Genomic DNA, 20107 nt, shown 5'->3' on the forward strand with positions numbered 1-20107 from the left:
AAACATGAGAGAAAGAAAGCAACATTCTAGTTGAGAGCTCCTTGTTTTTGTTTTTAATAACCCTTAGGGCAATGTAGGACAAGCATTTCGAGCTCCCTGGGTCTCTGAAACCTCATCTGTTAAATGATCAGGACTAGATGATTCCTAAGATTCCTTCAACTTCTGCAATATGAGGGTTATGAACTAGAGAGGAAAAATGTGTCACACATAGAAGTGGGTGAGAGGTCTTTGAACTAAGAGTCGCAGCTATTTATATCTGAATAAGTGTGGATGTCCTGTGAGCCTAGGAGGCTTTGTGGTCTTCTACCCTAGAATCTGTACGTAGAATTGTCCTCTGTGTGTAAGCTCAATTTCTAGAATGGGAGCTCCTTGAAGGTAAGTGTTGGCTAAACTCTGCAAGCCAATTTGGGCACATGCTGTTATTGGGTCACCTTAATAAATATTGGTAGCCTTCAATAAGTAACAGGGAAAGATGTTGATCTCCTCCCCAAAACAGGTATAGTGAAAGCCTGCTCAGATTGGCTTCCAACCAAAACAGTCGGGTAGCGATCAGGAACCCAACCTGTTCCATGTGCTCCGTGAAGTCCCTGCTCTCTGACCTTAAAGTGTCCCATAGTTCTTGCAGGGAAGATTCATCAGAGGCACACACTTAACATGCTAATGACGAATTCAGCTAACCATCCAGTCCCAGTCCACGCAGCCAGGAATGCCCTGAAATCAAAGGCTAGGCAGTGGGCCATTTCTGAACTGAGTCTTAGGCAACTGGGCTTGGTGGGTTTTCACAGCCTATGATATAAGGGCAGGGAGTTAGCCAGAAATATGTCTAGCCAATTCATAAATCCTTGAAACCATTCATTTCACCAGTGAAAACCTGATTGTTACATTTATTACACAAATTTCCAGTTTTTAGGAGATAAAGATAACTAAATTATGGAATTTGATTGCATGCTAAGTCAAACAGTTCTAGAATGAATGTTCACAACTAGGGTCGCTGCCCACTTTGAGAAGGTGGATTAAAAAATACGCAATACTCACACATTATACTTTACATGGAAGTATTTAAAGTACGTTACAGAAGACCTCACAGTAGGAATCAGGCTTTCTTCCTTTTTTGTGGTAGTGTTCTGGGTGCATAGTGGCATGTGCGCGTATGAGGATGCACACGTATGAGGATGCATTAATTGCCTTAAATGATATGGGGAAAATCATAGATTTTTGTCTAATTTAGTGTATACTGTAATGGCTTGATTTGCTTTTAGAGTCTTTTTATTTTTGTGTTAATTATTTTTTTTAATTATTTTTATTCTTATGAGTTGCATATATAATAGTATATCACCAAATATCACTATCTTAGTTTTCTTATATAGCAAAAGAACATCATAACTATTGTAAACCTGAATTTGTTCATTTTGCCAAGCCCTGTCCAATGTTGCTCTCATCTCTAGCTTTCCACAAACTAGAATATTCATCGACGCTTTGTTTCTTATCATAAAGACCAATGTGCATGTTGTTATGTGGTTCCTAGGGGAGCTGTAAAGTCTTATAACAAAGACACAGGATGAAAAGAGTCAAGGGAATTGCTATGAGAAAATAAGTAGGGATGTCCCTGGAGAGGGAGCTGCCTCTGTGTTCTTTTAAACGTCACAGAGTAATTGTTTCTTTTTTTTGAAGGAGAAAACCAGGGTGAAGAGCAGCTTGTTTTCAAGCTGGAGAGGTTGGCAAACACTGGCTGCAGGGTTTACTTTGGTTGAGAAATCCCACTGCCTCACTGGAGTGTCACTCAAGATTCCACAGCCATTCTGGGAGACCTGGAGGTGGGGCTGGCTGATGTACAGCTGTGATTTGACCCAGCACTTGGGGCAAACATAGCCAGAGTCATCAGTGTTAATGCCGTTGTCTTCTCACCAGCATTTTGAAAGTGTGTTAACATTGGTGGCCTTGCACTTTTTCGTCGGACGTCTATCGGGTAATTACGCCTATGTAATCCCTAGGATGTTACCTAGCTTAACAATGTAGGACTCAAGACTGGTGCCTGCAGTTCTAAAATCTCTTACTTGGGTCTGATTTTTGCCTTGATCTTGTCCAGTTTAAACAATACTTGCATTTTTCTTTTTTCTCAGGGAGTAGAGTGTATGAGATATTATAGACACTCAGGCACCCTGTCCCAACATTTTAGATAAGAAGTTGTATCTAAAAGAAAGTAGAAAGAGTTGGTGAGGTGTAGGAAATTTACTATGATCTTGTCAGTAGTAACTGCAATACTAAGTGATGAGGACCTTCCAAAATATTGAAATTATCCAAACCCTCCAGCATACACGTGCTTATATACCTGCAGCAATGGAGGACTATCTTAACAGAACAACGTATTAAAAGGGCCAATTTATGTGCAGCTATCTTTTATTCTTAAGAATATATATGCTCAGGAAGACTGTTAAATTGTAGATAGTCACTTTCTACCTAAAAATGCAATTATAATGAATATCATTATGTAAGTTTCGGACTCTCTTATATTATGATTGTATGGCAGAGTGGTTGTGGTCCCAATCTTGGAGAGGGAAGAATCTATCCTTCCCCACTTCTTACAGTCAACTGTAACCAGGAGAAGTCACAGGCAAGTTTCTATTTCTGGCATTCCTGGTGTGGCTCTAGTCAACAGGTAGCTACTCGTCTGAGAGGTGACTTTGCAACTTTATTTTACCCTCAGTTGTCATATTGCATACCTGACTTGGGCTACTGACTCTGATGCAACAGCTAACAGGATATAGGAAGTAATGTTAAAAAATTACTCATTATATTAAAGCCAGTTTTCGATTTGCAAATCATTGCTATGATGTTTTTCATGGTAAGAACTAGCTACATAGAATGATAATGGGAGGCATAGAAAACTAGGTACTAGAATTAGGTAAAGTTTTGCAGATTCCAGGAGTAATCATTTTACCGGTCACATATAACCATTTCTATTGATGACATTTTATTTTGACCTGCATTGTGTTACAACATTCTGTAGGAACAAACAATATTTGTATGCCTTCACTTTATTTCACTATGGTTATCTTAAATAGTTGGGAACCGAGCTTTGTGAATTAAAAGACAGCACAGGAGGCAGTGGTTTGCCTCAGTGGGCAAGAAAGGGGACTGAAGAAAGTATTTAGCATAGACAAGGATAGGAATTGTTAATACAAGTTCTTCCAAGAAATAATTCATAGCCTTGCTTGTACCTCAGTCCTATATAATTCTATTTGACATTTGGGTAGTAAATATTGTTATTTAAGCCTTCTAGACAAGCCATTATTAAATATTTCAATATAAGATCACAAGCAATTACTGATTTACAATTATGTATGTTACCTAAATGTAAATAACTAGAAAACAAAAAAAAAATTGAAATGACATGCTGTATAGTAATGTTACTAAACATATATTTTTATATTAAAAGACAAGGACTTTACGAATGCCAGCATTATGTAAATAACTTTGTCTTTAGAAAGTTGGATTATAAGTTGCATCTTCTTTATTCATTAAATAAATATTTTTCTGCCCAACACATGCTAGGTACTGGCCATTTTATGTACCTAATTTTATCCACTTAGCACTTTGAGTAATCGATTAATTTCCCAATACAAATATTATTATTTAATACATTAAATGGATATCAATACAGGAAGCGTTTTATAAGGGTCACTGCTCTACTGGGTAATCAGGGAATCCTCCACTGATTTTGGTACCACAAGTTTTCATATTTCTCCCTTAGAGATGATGAAAACTCAGTGGACTCCTAAGTATCTGTAGTCTGTGGAGTCTTAGGTTGCTTAGAAACTCAGTGACGATGGGCTTGCTATGGCAACCCAATTTATCAGTGAATGCAAAAGGAACTTAGCTGTGCCAAATCTCCATATTTTGCTGGTAGCAATGTTCAGATAAGCTCTTCTATCATTTCAGTATTTTTTATTATCTACAAAATCAAACTAAATAATATTACAATTTACCAAATTTTGAAAATAGTAATTTATAGTTTATCATAGCAACTACATGAAAATTGGCTTCAATTCACTATGTAATTTTAGTTATTTCAAATTTATTATGTCTTCTGGTTACTATCCCAATGCCTAAGCTTGCTTATATGTATATGATCTGTGTTAAATTACAAGCACGAGAAAGCAAGACTAGTATAGTATGTAATTTATATAATAATAAAAAAGCTCTGTAAATTTGACTTCTATCAGTAGTTCTATCCAAATAATCTTTAATTTTATCTATATATGTATACGTAGTATGTTTTAATATTATCCTTTTACATTATTAACTCCTTATTTGCATATAAAGATAATAAATGTGTTACTGTATTATTTCTCTTTAAAATCTTATGCCTTAAGGAGTATACCAGGTAATCTGACACACAAATGTATTAGAAAGTTAATTTCTTTGTAAAGCACATTTTTGCAATAATGGAAAAGGCAGGAGGGGACCTATTCTCATCCTTGAGCATTTTCTGCCTACGGTACATTCTCAACTATTTTGCCCTTTCTGATTTTAGGCATGTTTTCAGATTTTAATAACACTCTTTTTTTTTTTTTTTTACCTATTCATGCTATGTATAAACTGTAATCTTCTTTGTACCTCTTCATATGTAGGCATTGTACTTATCTTATCTCCCTATTGATTCCAATGTTGGTGTATTTATCATAGTCAATAGCAGAGGAAGAGCCAGTAACCTCTCCTGAGACGGGCCCGCTACAGGTTCTATTTACTCTCCTTTTCTCCTGGGTTTTGGCATTTGTGCATTTTGTTTTGATATTTAAGAGTTCATCATTTTAAAGTTTCTCTTGAGAGTAAAAGAATCAGTCTGACTCAGGTTTTCATGGGACAATTATACAGTTGGCAATATTTTATATTTTCTTTATACTTTATTCATTTCTCCAGAGTTCTGCAATTGATTTTTTTTTTTTTGTATCATCTAGTATGGTATGTCAGTTCAACTGGGCAATGCCCATGTTAATGATGATATGTCTCATCTCATGGACGGAAACAAGTACAAAGGAGGAACTTAAGCTATTTTTCTGGAATTAATTGCCATTAGAACAGAAAAGCCAGTTCCCAGGGGTCTCTGTTTAGGGTTCCAATGACTAGTCCACACTGGCACCCTCGACAAAGATGCATTTTGTTGTCAGATAAAGCCCCACTGTTTTTTAAAAAAATAAATCAGCAGCCCAGAACAAATCCACTGAACAACTCAAAGGAATCAAACTATTAGCAAGGCATTCTACATGTTAGTCTATAAGGAGTTAGTAGATTGACATATAAAAGATTAGACAGTAGAATATCATATTCAGGAGACTTGGAAAGAATTTCTAATAGGCCCAAACCCCCCCCCAATATAATGACTTATTAATGATCTACATTTAACATTTAATCATGGTTTTTGGTGTGATTGAATTATTTTAATAAATTTTAGAAAACTTCGTTTTAATCAATATGTCTATTCCTGGTAAACACAATTTGTACATTAGATTGTGTAAAATGTTTGGGAAAAGCTTGTTGTGTAGGAGCATGGTGTTCATCCTTGTATTGCAGTTACAAAGCATCTGTGGAATGGAAGAAGTAAAACCCTTCAGAAGGATATTCTCTAGTGGAAGAATCAGATTATTTATCTGTTCAATACATTCAGATTTTTGCTTGAAGCAGACTATATCTGTTCTTTATTCCATTACATGTCTGGTGTCTACTAACTATAAAAAATACACATCTGGAAAATAATCAGTCCTTTTAAACTTAATATCAGATATCCTGGAAAAGCAAAGGTACTTCCTCTCCTACCAAAATATTTACCATACCCATGTCTCTTTTTGATCTATGCTCTGATACCTATAACGTAGTTTCTTTAAGCATCTATTCAATGAATATTTCAGCACCTATAGGTGTTAGGCACTTTTTTAGAACCTGGGGTATAACAGTAAACAACACCAACACAGTTCCCATGAGCACATCATAAGGAGTATCATTGTGACCTACTCCCTTGCAACTCATGAATGAACAAATAAATGATGAATTGGGGTTTTTTGTAACACTTTCTATGGGTAGGACACTCAAGTGTCTGGAGATATATAGATGAGTAAAATATAGTCATGTGGTATTTTATGTGCTTAATATTATATTAATATCTCTGTTGCATGGTGTAGAAAACCATATTGTAGGGATACTTTTTTCTTCCTTTTTTTTTTTTTTCAGATACCTACTGGTTAAGTCATGTTTCTTGACCACATTCAATAAACTTTGGCTAGATGTTTTAGTTGTTTAAAATATATGTGATCTAAAGTCCACATTTTACGTAGAATCTCAGGGTATTGGTTTGGGTGCTTTCAACTCAAACTAACTGCATCAATATGGGGATTTTTGTAAACTCCAGAGTTAGTATTCTTCAGGCACAGTTGGATCAAACTGCTGGCTCTTTCTTCTCAACTCTCTCTGCTCTTCCCTTTATTTGGGTGTTGTCATTGACCCAAGTTGACATTCCTCGAGGTTCTAAGGTGGCCCCCAGCTGCAAGGGTACCTGTTCCCTCTTCTTATTTATGGAGGATGGGGAGGTGAGAGGGATAGTTGAAAGATCGAGTCCCACCAATGCTGAGCAAAGGAGCAGAGCTTTGTGAGTCTTGAAGGAAAATGCATGTTCTTATGACACTCCCTGTTTAGTTAAATAAAGGAAAATATTAAATAGAACGTTGGAGTTTTTAGAGGCAATATCATGTTGATGCATGTATTATAAATCAAAATCTGGAGGCAGCTTTTGAATCTTTCCTTCTGAATTCAATATTGAAGGGCATCTCTGAAAGCGAAGTCAGCCACTCATGGCTTCTGGAACACAAGCTGTTCCTCACTACACAGGATGCAGGACAGGACCTGAGGATGTCAAGTTCTTGAAATGGTACTATCTTTCTTTCCTCCGGGAAATTCTTAAGCATGTTGATGTATCCCTGAAAGATTATGATTTAGTTGACTGAAATAGCTGAATTTAGTCAGATTTATTCATTGTGTTTTATCTTTAACTCAAAATTAAAACCAATCCCCCAAAACATGTCTTTAACACTCATGTATTGGAATTTTTCAAAAACAGACCTTGTCCGTTTTCAGTTTTCTCAGTATTCTCAGTTCCAGTCACCTAGGACTGAATAAAGATTGCCTCAAAAAGTGACATATTCAGTGGTGGAATCTTTTATCATAGAAAAGGTTTTCCAAGTAATTAATTTGCATCAAAGACTTAAAAACAAAATCATCACAGTATTTTTTTCTCTAACCTAAATGACATGGCAGATAAGCCAGAGAAAGTTTAGCAAATAGCACAAATTTAATCTTTAATTTTTGAGCTTCATAGTTTGAGGGATTTACATAGTTTCTACCGCATAGGATGGTAAATACAAGGTTAAGAGAATAAGTGGCAGAATAAGGTTCAGTTTTGACTGAAATATCTTTTGGTAATATTTGTAACCCATGATTGTGTATTGAACTGCCATTGGAGGCTGGGTGCCTTTCAAAACAGAAATATCTGTTAAATGGATAACGTGAGCATATTCACAAAAGGAGTAAAAGGCCAGGGCCAGTCTGGTGGCTTGGCGATTAAGGATGTGCCCTCCGCTTCAGTGGCTCGGGGTTAGTGGGTTCGGATCCTGGTTGTGGACCAATGCACCGCGTCGGCCATGCTGTGGCGGCATCCCATATAAAGTAGAGGAAGATGGGCATGGATGTTAGCCCGGGACCAATCTTCCTCAGCAAAAAGAAGAAGATTGGCAACAGATGTTAGCTCAGGGCTAATCTTCCTCACACACACACAAAAAAAGTGAGAGACTAAATGAACTCATAGTTTCTGCTAATTTAATGATAACTTATGCTGTTTTTTTCTTTTTAATTTTTTTTTAATTTGTTTATTTATTTTTCCCCCAAAGCCCCAGTAGATAGTTGTATGTCATCGCTGCACATCCTTCTAGTTGCTGTATGTGGGACGCAGCCTCAGCATGGCCCGAGAAGCGGTGCGTAGGTGCGCGCCCGGGAACCGAACCCGGGCCGCCAGCAGCGGAGCGCGCGCACTTAACCGCTAAGCCACGGGCCGGCCCCTCACTTGTGCTTTTGTAAGTACAACTGCAATAAGTTAATTTGGATGCAATACCAAATTTGCATACCTAAAACCATGTATCATTATGAAAGTATATTAGAAAGATAAAGATAAGATGTCAAATAGTCAAATAAAGATCATTAGCACAGATAAATGTAGGGTAACCAAAGGAGAAAAGAAGGAAAAATTAAAACAGAGAAGCTTGTGAAAGAGAGAAGTCATATACTGAAGCTTATTATAAAAATAATATTTTGGAACATGCTTCTTTATAACATGAGAAATATTTAATGGTTTTTAATTTTGAGTTGCAGGAAATGGTGTGGTTTCCATGTTTTTATGGACTTATTTCACCTCGAAATTTTACTCACTGTAGCCCTCTTTCCTCCCACCGACTGTGATTACCCAGTTTTCCCTGAGGAGTGGTAGAAAATGAGAGGAAAAACAGGCCTAGGGCATGATTTTGGATCATGTCCAGAAAATGTTTTTAGTCTTTCAATACATGGAGGATGCTTCTCCAAGCCTTGTACGTGCAGCTTGGGAAAACAGTGATAATCTCAGCGTATTCACTCTGAACAGGAAAGCATGGTGTTGTTAACAAAAGGAGTGTTACGGGGTACGCTGAAACGTACTCCACAACACGAGCATCTCAATTCACATGTGTATCTTTACTCGTGAACCGGAGGCGTTGTGGAGGAGGATAGTTTGCTTACCTAAACACCACAGCTGAGGGCCCCGGGGCCCCAAAAGCCAAAAAACAGTTATATCCTAGGAGTCTCAGAGAATAGATGTACTAACTGACCAGCACAAAACTAGCAGAGCTAGCAGAGTCATTTAAGGGTGACATTCCATAGCAATTCAGATTCCATATCTACTATTGTTTACTTAAATCACAATGCCAGAACAAAAGAGAAAAGTGACATTCAGGAATCTGAAAGGGGGTGATCACAATAAACATGTTTTAAGTCCTTGGTTGCTTGTTGGAGAACAATGAGGATAACAGACACTTGCATAAAGACAGGGTTGATACTACCTAAACCTACCTACTACAGTTAGAAAGGGTGGCAGATTGCTTTCTACTTAACCACAAGGTAAATTGCTTTATCAAGTTCATTGTCACTGACCGGTAAGTCGACGCAAACTTTAACGCTGCTAAAGTCTCAGGGCTAAAATGAAGTTTAACAGGTAAGTCAAATTTCTCTATTATTCACAACTTAAGTGTGGAGATTCCAAGGGGAAGGCTTTACTCTACTCCCAACAAGTTGTAATTTCTTTCATTCAAGCAGATAACCAGCTATCACAGAGACACATGCAGGACAGTTGAAGGGTTTTGATATTTTAGAATTATTGTGAATTTATATGATATCTGTCTTATGCATTATGGATTAGTAGTCTCCCACTTTCTATTCTGTCTGGATTCTAATGTTTATGATTTCTAGAATATACTTATGGAAATATGATATAAAGAAAGCAATTTAAATGATCCATAACATTTCCAGGAAAACTTCTGCTTCTGGAAGTTTTATCAGATATATATAAAAGACAGACTTGCCATTGTGGTTAGTGTGTCTCTTTTTGTTAATTAAATGGAACAAAATCAGTTTCAGTCTCATTATCCATCTGATTTCTTTATAGAAATTTTTCTGTTTTTGTATATTCAACATGCTCTTCAACTTTTTTATTGGAGTTTAAACAGAATTAAAAAACCTGATATTATTTTAGCATTTAAAAGCACATCATTTTGATCAAGCCATGAGCCAATGCAAATATAAATTGATTTCTCCTAACGCTTCTTAAAATTATTTTATTTATTTAATTTTTAAGACCCCTATTTAAGATCTGTAGTCTAGATTATTTATCAACACTAAAATTTGTTGTACCTTCAATTCAATGAATTTTCTATATTTCTGCACTGTGAAGTTTCTAATTCATTGATAGCATAATTTTTTTGTGTGTGTGAGGACGATCAGCCCTGAGCTAACACCCAATGCCAATCCTCTTTTTTGCTGAGGAAGATTGGCACTGGGCTAACATCTGTGCCCATCTTCCTCTACTCTATACGGGACGCCACCACAGCATGGCTTGACAAGCAGTGTGACGGTGTGAGCCTGGGGTTCCAAACCAGTGAACCCCTGGGCCAGTGAAGGGGAGCGTATGCACTTAACCACTGTGCCACCAGGCTGGCCCTGATAGCACAATTTTTTTTCTCAACCTTTTTTATATTTGGTGTTCATTAACTGAATGCTTGTTTTTGTTAGTGATTGATTTTTTTTCCTACTGTTTTATGACATTGTACTTTGAAGACTCATAATTTTACTTGAATATTTCTGGGTTTTTTCCCCCTAATAATTTCCCATCTACTGTATGAGTACAAATTACCCTGACAACTATACTGATTATAACATTTTCTTATGTTTCTTAGTATCATTTAAATGTTGACATTTTTTCTTCTGCTTAGAGAGTTAAGTCAGCTTTACAAACTGTTTAAGTACAGATTAGGTGTGCCAACATTTTTAAACAGACTATGGAATTTACATGTTGATCTGGCCCTGCTCACATGAGAGCTATCCACACATATGGAGCTGCGTCCTCTCATCCCTTTCACACACAGCTCCTACCATGGCTTCTAGTAAACATGTGGGTAAGCATGTTTTTTATGTTTTTGATACAGTATGTCTGCTTTCATCCTGTGTTTCAATTCATTAGACCACGTGGTTTAAGTTGAAACTAATTATCCTGATATTCTGCATTTTAGCTTAAATAATGTACTTGAAATGTTCTTTTAAAGGTGATATTAGAAACTTCCATTTTAATCTCTCGAGCTTTCACTGGCATTACATTATACTGTTAGGTCTTGTGCATTTAATATTCTCTTTTTAAATGATGTACATATATATTTATTTATTTTTTATTCCTGCCTGTGAAGCCCCTCCTCACCATATAAAGCAGGTAGAACATGCCATTGGTTTAATACTTCTATAAATGAACAAGGCAGCAACTGATAAAATAGATATATGTTCATAAATATATATGCACATATATAATCATGTGTGTACATACATGTGCATAAATATGTATGTGTGTATAAAATCTTCATGGTTAGTTATCCCCAAGGATTAATGTGATAAAACAAATTTTACCTTACAGTTTTACACCCGTAACTAAGGTTTTGAGATAGTTTACAGGTCTTTAGAATGGATTTTATTTATTTAATCTAAAAATAATTCTGTTATTGTCACAAATAGAATATGTTCACTGTTCATTCCTTATTTGTTGTGTTTAGATATCATTTTCCTCTCGATATAATATCAGGTTATTTAAAATTATTCAATTTCTACAAATGTGTTAAAAAAGAATATGTAAAATTAGGTATTGCTCAAGAATTACTTTCAGAAAAGAGTGTAGGCTCTTCAGTCAGTCTATCTGGGTTTTCATTGCTGTTTTGGCAAGTGTTAGCTGTGTGATATCAGCTACTTGTGGACAGAGCCTAGTAAGGTGGTGTGACAGGTCAACAAAGCAACATGTGAGATACTTAGTTCAACAACTGGAGATAGTAAGCCCCCAATATGTGTTAACTCTGCTGTATCATCATCATTTATTTATGTCTTTGCTTAACTGTGCAATCTAGAATTGCAATGCACATTATAGTAAAATTCTTCTTTACACTTGCTGAACTATAGAAAAATAAATGAATTACTTAAAAAATTTTAGCTACTCCATGGAAGCTGCGTACAGCTGTACATTTTTGATTTTTTCCCCCCCAAAGCCCCAGTAGATAGTTGTATGTCATAGCTGCACATCCTTCTAGTTGCTGTATGTGGGACGCGGCCTCAGCATGGCCGGAGAAGCGGTGCATCAGTGTGTGCCTGGGATCCGAACCCGGGCCGCCAGCAGTGGAGCGCGCGCACTTAACCACTAAGCCACGGGGCCGGCCCCTAGCTTTACATTTTTAAATCTAACTCTGCCATCTGATTTGATCTTCAGCTTGAGAGTGTAGACCCCGTAGTTCTCCGCTTTGACAAGAAAGGAAATCAGGAACACGATGACTGTGTGCTGCCCAGTTCACAAATCCTATTGTTCATAAAGCTGTGATCAGAAGTGGGTCATGTGATGCCTCTTCTAGAACTCCTACAATGTGTCTACCACTGCTTTTCAAATATGTTGCAAGATTTATGTTACTCAACTTACTTTACTCTTCCTCTTTTACTTCATGAGTGTTAAATTCCACGAATCAGTTTATCTAAAAATGCTGTTATAAAGGATTTTTAAAAACCATACAAATGCTAGAAGAAAGCTTATCAGTTTTCATATTCTTGAAGTGGAGAAGGCCTTCAAAGGATGACACAATACTTAAAAGGAAATTACTGTGAAAGTTAATGACATAAATATTGAAAATTTTGTTAATTTAAAAATACAATAAAAATAAAGTTAAAAACAGTCAAAAATTTTTAAAAATTGTTAAATGTCAGAAGACTGGCTATTTCCTTGCTAATTAATAAGGAAAAGACAAATAAATCTGTAGAAAAAAAGATGAACAAGGATATTATCACAAATATTTCAAAATATGAATGGCTAATATACTTAAGAAAACAGATTAAACTTCACTCAAATATTTACCAATAAAAAAGTATTTGTTAAAAAGTTATTTGTTAAAAACTTAAAGTTTGGTATAAACCAGTGTGAGCAATGTATGGAGATAGGCATTCTTGCACGTTGTTAAGTCCATGTACGAACAGAAATTTGGTAAAACTCTCCCTACCAAAAATACAAGTACGCAGTTTTGACACAGAAATTTCACTTTCTGCTGTTTACTGGTGTCCTATGACAGGTAAACAAAATTATATGCACATGAAGTTTTAGGATTGTTTTTGTAAGATCGAAGACACAACAACAGAAAAAACAACAAAATCTCATTCAATAGGAAACTGGTCATTTAAAAGACAATACGTCATTTATTATGGAATATTTTTCAATAGTGGAAAAAGAGTTAACTCTATCCGTGATCTGAGAATATCTCCAAGGCATATAACTTAAGAGGCAAGTTGCAGAAAGTATGATTCAGTGTATGTTATCCCATATACATATGTATATGGCTTAAAATTCATAAAATTGCTGGGGGTGTGGGAACACACCTAACATTGGTTACTTCTGAGGAATAGAATTGGGGATTGAAAAAAGACTTATTTTATACTTTTCTATAATTTTCAATATTTCTTACTTGTCCATATTATTTAATAAATTCCCTAAAATAAAAATTTGCTTAATAGCCAATGATCACCATAGCAATTATTTATTAAATAAATACTATATGTCAGGCTGTGCACTAAGTCCTTCATATTATCACTCTCAATCTTTACAACAACTCTGAGAGGGAGATATTTCCACTGTGACTAAGAGAGGTAAAGTAGTTAGCAACAAGTTAGACACTCGAGGAAGTGATGATTTCCAAGTTCAAACTCGGGTCCATTCACTTTCATAGCAGATGCTCTTCATCCCCACCAAACCATTGCATAATCATGGTATGAACAAGCAGCATAATAACCTCTGATTTCTGGTCATCCTCACTCTTTTCAGAATATTATTACGGTTATGATCATTGTTGTGTGTGTCCATTCATTCAACTGAGTACCAGCATGAGCCTGGTCTGTGCTCTGGGAACTCAGCAGTGAACTAAACAGGCAAGTGTCCCCCTCCTCGTGGAGCCAGCATTCTAGCAGAAGCAGAAGCAGGACAAAAACATGAGTCAAATGTCCGTCTGATGGTACATGAGTCAAATGTACGTCTGATGGTACTGTGTAATCTGCAGACAACAAAGCAGGGAAGGGAGAGAGGGAGGGGCCTGTGGGAAGGAAGCACCTTTGAGGGCCTTGTAATCAGGCCCGCATCAAGCCTCATTTAGTTCTTATTATCACCTTCTTAGTTAGTTTTCCCCATTTTTTGATTAAGAAAATCAGATTTAAGTAGTTATTTAACTCCTAACCTCAGTCAATATAACTAGTGCCTGGTAACATCAGGATTCACTTATGTCTGATTCCAAACCCTATATGGTCTCTCACCAAAAAAAAAAAAAGTTTCCGAGGAGCTGTGTCTGAGCTGTCTTGAGTATACCGAACACTGTTACCTTCATTCTCCTACATTTATCTAGTGCTATTGGTACTGCACCAAGTCTGTTTTTGCCTGCTGCCCAGAAAGCCAATCACCTAGATGATAAGATTGTAGAGAGAGAGAGAGTTTATTAATCGCAACGCAGCCAAGTGTGGAAACGGGAGAATTAATCTCAAATCCGCTTCCCTGAAAATAGGGACTCAGGGATATTGATGGGGTAGGGGGCAAGGTGGTCTGAAATGATTGTAAGTGAGGAGAGATGAGGTAATTGATGATCTATGAAAGCACAGTCAGGCTTCATGCCTCTTTCTAAGATGCATGTTCACACAATGGCAGCATTAGCATGCCCTGGGGGTGGAGTTCCAACCTCTTGACGTCAAAAGGTCGCTAATGGGACATATGTCTGCGTGGGCCCAGTTGACAGGTTGGTGGTCTAAATCCAGCCTGAAGTGAACAAGGGGTTCAATTCCTGAAAAAAATAGCTCAAACATCCATTACCATGGTGACCCTGGCTCCAGGGGGATGGCAGATAGCATATCGCCTAAACAGTGGCAGTTAACAATGGGTAAATTTATCATGCAGATCTAAGTCCTCATCTTCAGTTCTGATAAATTTCTGGGTAAGGCCATCCCCTGCTTTCTTCCTGGTACAGGGAAGAAGATATCTTTACAAATGGAGATTTCCTTTACGAATGTAAATGTCTCTTACAATGGGTAACCAGAACTAAGAATGGGCTTAGCAAGGACTCTCAAGGTACCTGGAGATGTCTATGTTGATGGCCTGTTCTGGAGGCAGTCCTCCCATCCCAAACTCCTTTGGTCAGTTAGTGGGGCTAGGGGCCAAATTGTCTTTCAGGCAGAGACACATTTTGAGGTCACCAGTTCCGATCCCCCATAGTTACTAGCTGCTTAATCATCAATGGCTAACTGTTTGCTGGTTTCACCATTGTAGATTTCCATCAGGCAAGGGATACCCTCACCGAAAACACATCCCTTCACAATATTGTGGGTACATAATCGTTTTAAAATGAAAACCCCAACCTTTTTTACTCTGAAATGGGTGCAGCATTTTTCTGTCTTATTGCTCAGGGTGTATATTTTGCTCAAAATCTAAACATATGGTTGCAGATTTTACTTGGCTGTGGGCTTTCCGGGTCTTGTGTGCTGAGCTCCCCAGGACCTGTTGTCTGTAGGACTGAACGCTGAGCTGAGCAGCGGCCTCAGGGAATGTAGGTTTGATTCTCTGGACTGCTCAGGGGAGAATGTGACATTTTCCTCTCCAGAGACAGTCAGGATTGGATGGCATTAGGCTACTGATTAAATAGTGATCCCAGTAAGTTCAGTGTCAATTTAGGCATTGATTTTGCATGTATTTTTTTCTGAAATATCTTTCTCTAATAGTCTTCATATTTTCGTTATAATGTAACCAGCATTTCAATATGTTTAAAATATGCTCTTTAAAATAGGTCCTATCTGAACTCCTGTGTTGGTGAGCTAGTTCTGAATTGTCGTATTGGGGTGTGTGTGTGTGTATATGAGAATTAAGGTTGAGAAGAAAATATATCAAAGCAGCTTAAATATAATAAAATGTTCTCAATCAAAATATTTATTAAATTAGCCATTATACTAACTTTTTACTAATATCACAAAGATAAAAGGTCACAGTTACAAGGGAATCATCTTTTTAAGGTTTCTGAAATCTCTGTAAGTCATTCTTTTAAAATGAAAAGCATAAATCAAAATGAGATTACACAAGGCCATTTCCACTTGATTCTAATTAAGTGGTCTGAAATTTGAAAAACAATCCCAATCTACCTAAGGGAGTTTATAACTTATTATTAATTTTTAAATAAATGTGTCAGTAAAAATACCCTGGAAAAGGAAAGCAATGCTTGAAGAAAAAAAAGAGAGCTCAGATTCCTTTCCAGTTGTACTCCACTGCTGACAAATGAAGGATTCACCACATACCCGAAGGGACAGCACAGCGCTCCAGTGATAAGGACTGGGTTAATATGATATAATGGACTAAATATATTCTGCCTGTTGTCGTTGGGTTGCTTTATTTCTAGGTTGACCTGGAGGCAGTTTTTCAGCTGGGATGTCTGATAGATGACAGTTTAACCTGAAGATCTTGATTTTTGCCTGTATGATTCCGAGAATTGCTTTGTAAGAACAGATTGTTAATATTGAGGGTCTTTCTTTTCCCCAAAGTGGAAGGCCTTCTATTTTTATTAGATTTAAAAATAATGACTTTCTTTTAAAGTAACTTAAGTATATACTTTTTTGTATTAAAAGGTCATCCTAAAGAGTAATTCTATTTAAATGTTATTTAATAGTGGTATTTTGATTGAAGAAATTTAAGAGAAATTTAATCTTTTTATTTTCATGGGAAGATTTTGCTGTGCTCATGCAACTTCTGTAATATTAACAGAAAATGATATGCAGTTAGAACTTTCAGTTGAAACAAAAGGCTATTTCTTTTTTTAAAGTCTGTTTGTCATCTTTGCTGATTGACAGTCTCCAGCTGTTTTCAAAATTATTCGTCTCAACACAGTTCAGATTAATGCTGTATAGAAAAATGCATTGTATTTCAACTTCATGAAATGAGTTTAGCAAGCTAAGTCATGGCAGGGAGAAGTGAGACTCTAATTATTCTCCCCAAGTCACACTTTCCACCCTTGATCCAGTTCATCATCTAGAATAATGATTGTGTAATAAAACAGAATATATTAGAGGCAGCTCAGCAAGTCAGTTTTTTTTTTGTCTCTCTGGCCTCTGACTTACTTGGACAGGAAAACGGCCAAAACAAAAAGGCTGCTGGGTCTCTCAGATGTAGATAATTGGTCCTCACCAGACCCCAAAATAGACCCTTAAGGGCCTTGCTAGTAGTGTGATGTGTGTGGGTTTTTTTTTTTGTTTTTTCAGTTCCTCTGGCAACAAACCACTCACTGGGATCTGACAGTGTAGTCTTCTTTTTTTTTTTTTTTTAAAGCATATTTAAACTCACACACTTTATGTAATGAGGATTTCAGTGCAAGGTTTTTCTGCAGAATACCATTTGGTTCTACTAGGAGTTGTCTGTTCAAATGTTGGAGCATTTGGTTGAAAAATTCTTCTTAATCTTTTTAAAGGTAAGTCATATGATTTTTTTTTTCAATGAAAAAGACTTCTATCTTCCAAATGATAGATGACACTACTATATAAACACTAGTAAGAAGTTATATAATGACAACAACAAAAAGCATTAACTATTGTCTTAAAGTCACTGGGCTTTATTTAAAAATTAGGTTTGCGTCGCTTTCCAAGTTATCAATCTTACTACATTTTATGTTTAAAAAATATTAAGACTGTGCAGTGGTCAATGACATTTCACTTCTTGATGTTTAAAATCTATGTTTATCTGTAAACATTTGTTAATATTTAAAATGATTTTCAATCCAATTTGATTATTGTAAAACTTTCATTGTATACTTAGGCTACACATGATTTTTAATTTAAATTATGAATTAAAATCATCATAAATAAAAATCAATATAGTAAGATTAGTTGTTATAAATAACTTTCCACTCTTATATCCACATGATCTCTAGTATGCAATTGTTAATTACTTATTACTTTACACAGTCATTAGTTTGTTTAATTTTCTATGGGAATTGCACAATTTTTGATGAACCTGACTTTATCTACATTGTTAACGGCAATGTATGTTTTGTATATGTTTTTATTAAGCATTTTTTAAAAATAAAAAAAGATATTGTAATTGCTGCTGGGAATGGTAAATTATATTAATTACAAATCATGATTCTAGATTTAATTAATTAGTGTAAATTATGTAAAATTTGATAAAATAAAAATAAACCAAATTAATATTTTTGGCTATTTAGGAAGCTTATTACAAATGTCAGCAAATTATTTTCTTGAATGATGATACCAAGTTTAAGTAAAGGATTAATCATTTTGGAGAAACTGAAAGTTTCAATTTAATTATAGTAAGTGAATTTATACACAACTATAAAGGGCATAAATTCTCTAGAGTAAATCTCAAACACTTTCTGGAATTATCAAGTAACATAGTGAAAGATGTTTTTAAAATATTTGCATGTACTTTTCAGTTGTTTCCTATGTGGTTTTAAGTTAGTAATGTCTTTTTAATCTGAAAGAAACATTGCTTTTAATATTGGTTCACAAAATAACTAAACTGAAATTTTAAAAAATTTTTATTATGTAGGGAGTCCAGTGGTCCATTGAATTTTATGAGAGAAAAAATATGTAGAAATTTTTTCATTTACCTGAATCATTATTAAACCAGAACAATAAATCAAATATACAATCATCAGATAACAAGTTAGCCTGGGAGGAGTATCATAATTATAATTGGAGAGGTACTTGGACAGAGTGTACTGAAAAATTTGTAATTTACCTTGGAAGTTATACTTGCCACCCTTATTTTTTGTGAAAATGTTTGGCCATGTTTACTCAAACACGTTTGAATCTTGTGATGTTTCCTTCCTAAAGGAACTAATTCTGTAACTATTTTCTAACTTAGTCACAAGGTGTTTTACTTCACTGGCCCAAGTCATGGCTAAAATTTTCAAGTAGCACTGTTCTAAGCTAGTAGCTGCCTTTCCATTGGCATGATATTCTAGGTTCCTATATATAAAAAGAATAAATTATCTCGTTAGATTTATTGTAATCTGTTTTGTAAATAATAATTCCTATTTGTATAAACTATATATATTTCTTTGATGTGGGCTATCTTATTTGATGTCTAATATACCCATTTTAGAGAAAATTGAGCCACAGAGAAACTGTAATATTAAGACCCAGAAATGAACCTAAAGTGACTTCAAAGCCCAGAATCTTAACCATTGCAAATCATGTAGTATCTTGCTGTTTATAGTAGAGTTTGGGGTGAAAAAAAAAAGATAATAGCATTTCTGTTTAGGATTCAAAGATCAAGAATGGCTCTAGATAATCCTATTTAAACCCATATGACTCTAAGAGAATGATTTCAAACCTGTAGTAATCCCTGTAATCAAGTACTCCAAAAAGTACTCCAAACGATAGGCTTGTTTCTAGAGGGATCCTTAGCATAATATATGAGGTCCAATGTACTTATTGTTTTAATTTCTTAAGACTACCATCAAAATAAATTTTAAATTGTATTATTTCAAAAGTATAATTTAGTGAAGAGTATTATTATGTTTTATATTATAGACGTCTATAAACTTTTTTCTATTATGTAGTTTTACCTCCAGTATATTCTGATAGGATGGAAATCCACATATAAATTAAAAGGATTGTGGTAACTTGAAAAGATGTTAGAGATCTCCTAATCTAGTTATTTAAAAATTTTCTGCAGAGCCCTTAGTTTCTGTGGGGGTGACTCAGAACCCAAGTGAGGTGTGACTGGAAGGGGAAGGGCCACAGTTCCTGCCCTCTTTTATCAAAATAGCTTGTCTTTTCACTATATTTATATATTGGGATTCCATGTAAAATCTAATTCAAAACGAGAATCTCTCTCTAAACAGAAGTTTATAAGGTACTGGTCTAATGACCTTCTCTTTCCACATGATGAAACATAACTGGATTTAAATGATGGATTACACCCATTTCAACCAGCTTGGATTCAAATCTGGGAACTTTCTCATGTCTAGGAAATCATGGCTTTGTGAACACATCTAGATATGGGGTAGGATAAGAGTGTGAAAAAGACTTTAGTTTTGAAAGCTAACTTTCATCATTCATATTCAACTTGTTATTTAATTAATTACCCCCCAAAATTCCAATAATGGGTTTTGTGGGCAGATACTATATTTATTAGGTAAGGAAGACTGTATCAAAAGAATAACAAAGTGCGTGTAGTGGAAAACAGAGGTGTGTGGTCTGGTTTTCTAGTCTGAGG

General features: G+C 35.6%; 1 protein-coding gene across 5 annotated transcripts in view; it reads left to right on the forward strand.

Moving 5' to 3' along the window:
* CD36 (CD36 molecule (CD36 blood group)) overlaps positions 1-20107 on the forward strand; it is an 83649-nt gene that overhangs the window by 22228 nt on the left and 41314 nt on the right. The window contains exon 2 of one of the 5 annotated variants that reach the window (XM_087444172.1): positions 1672-1814. The exons of 2 other annotated variants lie outside the window; for them this stretch is intronic. The gene's annotated coding sequence lies outside the window, so the exon portion shown is untranslated. 2 more of the 5 variants (XM_004439332.3, XM_087444222.1) reach the window with 2 other exon arrangements.

This window comes from Ceratotherium simum, chromosome 1 (genome assembly GCF_057802395.1).
Source record: "Ceratotherium simum simum isolate JZ-2026a chromosome 1, ASM5780239v1, whole genome shotgun sequence".
In the NCBI taxonomy this organism is placed as follows: Eukaryota; Metazoa; Chordata; class Mammalia; order Perissodactyla; family Rhinocerotidae; genus Ceratotherium; species Ceratotherium simum.